The sequence below is a fragment of the Schistocerca nitens genome, chromosome 4, assembly GCF_023898315.1.
Source record: "Schistocerca nitens isolate TAMUIC-IGC-003100 chromosome 4, iqSchNite1.1, whole genome shotgun sequence".
Lineage (NCBI taxonomy): Eukaryota > Metazoa > Arthropoda > Insecta > Orthoptera > Acrididae > Schistocerca > Schistocerca nitens.
The window spans coordinates 272,451,591-272,453,252 of record NC_064617.1 but is presented as its reverse complement, the minus strand read 5'-3'; the positions used below and the strand labels follow the sequence as shown (position 1 = coordinate 272,453,252).

Genomic DNA, 1,662 nt, shown 5'->3' with positions numbered 1-1,662 from the left:
TTGATAGACTCAGGTTTTACCTTTAGTATGTATGCTTAAAGAAGAATACGCACTTGCAGCAGCGACTAACCTCGCTCGCAGGTAAAGAGCCTTGATGATGACACGTCCGGCAGGGCCACCACACGTCCGTCCCGCACCGCGGGTGCAATTCGAATGACGACTGTGCTTTATCCCCCCCTTCACTATCTTTTTCTTCCGATAACTTAGCGAAAAATATTGTACTCAGCCTTGCTAAAGACGTCTAATCGAGCTAAATATTGCGTAATCATATCTCAGTAGATATTAGCGTTAAACGATATAAATAACAAAAATATTAGACACTTCGCGCCTGGAGAAAGTACCAGTCGGCGCCTTCACCTTAGTGTCAGAATGCGAAAATTGCACTAGTAGCTTTCTTCAAGCAGGTTCTGTTCGTCCGTTCACTGTAATCGTTTGGTATCTGATTAAACTGACATACTCGCCTATGGCTTTCGTAAACTAAAATCTCATTATGACTCCGACGTGATTTAAACGCGCAACCTTCTCATCTGGTGTCAGACGCGCTATCGTTGCGCCTCGGAGCCGACGCTGTTAAGGTCTTATCATGAATAGGTTCCTCGAACACTTACTGTACCCTTCAAACCTAAGAAATAATGACAGTAGGATCCACGAGAGACTCGTCCCAGATGTAGTTGCTCTGGCGGGGGTGTAACTCAGTGGTAGAGTGTCTGCTTCGCATGCAGACTCCTGGGTTCAAACCCCAGCTCCTCCAAGTTTTGTTTCTCCGTGCAGCAGTACATGAAAACTTTCGCCTATCACATATTCTATAAAATTCAGCGTACAAGATTCTTCCCCCAAGCAAGTGGATTTCGTACAGTTCGACCGCATGGCGGGAGGACGATGACCTGCAAGAGCCTGGGCTGCGATCCCCCCATTGAAACGTTGCTCCAAAGCCTTCAGTATGGCGTGCGGAATATATCACAAACATGTATTTGCAACTCATAGCGACAACTGTCTTTTTTTTTTTTTTTTTTGGCTCGGCGTCTCCGCCATTAAAAATTCTCTATGGAAATAAAAAATGTGTGTCAGTTGGTCAGTCTTTAGTATCCATTTGGTAATAAGTGCATCATTATATGTGTTGTGGTAATAAACTCGGAAGATTTAATTTCTTTAAAGTCATAAGCACGTGTCTTGCCAGGGAAGACTGACGGGTGATAAACAAACTGGAGATGCTGTATTCTTCTGCATCAAGAGTAAATAAAACCATTGCTTCCACTTACATTTTAAAAGCAAACATAGCAGATAACTGCCTTCTTTATAAGTTAACTAGTCTACTTAAGAAAAATATTTTCAGTATCTGATTTGCGAAATTCCATTGGGTTCCCGTAAAACAGTCTCTGATTGCTGGTGGCATTAGTCGTCGTCTCGCGAAGTGTCATCATCGTCTGGTTGGGCTGATGCATATTCATGGTCGTTCTATCCTCTCAATCCGAAATCCTATGTGCGGCTTCCAAAACTCTGAAGGGGCCACTCAGCAGTATTTCCGCACTGCAACGTCGCCCTTGTGGAATACCTCTCTACGTTAATGTTCGGAGTAAAAAGGAAGCATCCTTTTCTCTATATTTTTCTATTCGTTGAAGTTTCTGATGCTGACAAGGGAACCTCCCCATCGCACCCCCCTCA

The 1,662-nt window shown here is 43.8% G+C and overlaps 1 non-coding gene across 1 annotated transcript; it reads left to right on the top strand.

Annotated features, from left to right (window-relative positions):
* Window positions 1-681: 681 nt before the first annotated feature.
* Window positions 682-751, top strand: Trnaa-cgc (transfer RNA alanine (anticodon CGC)). Its single transcript has one exon. It is a non-coding gene; the product is annotated as a tRNA-Ala (tRNA).
* The last annotated feature ends 911 nt before the right edge of the window (window positions 752-1,662 follow it).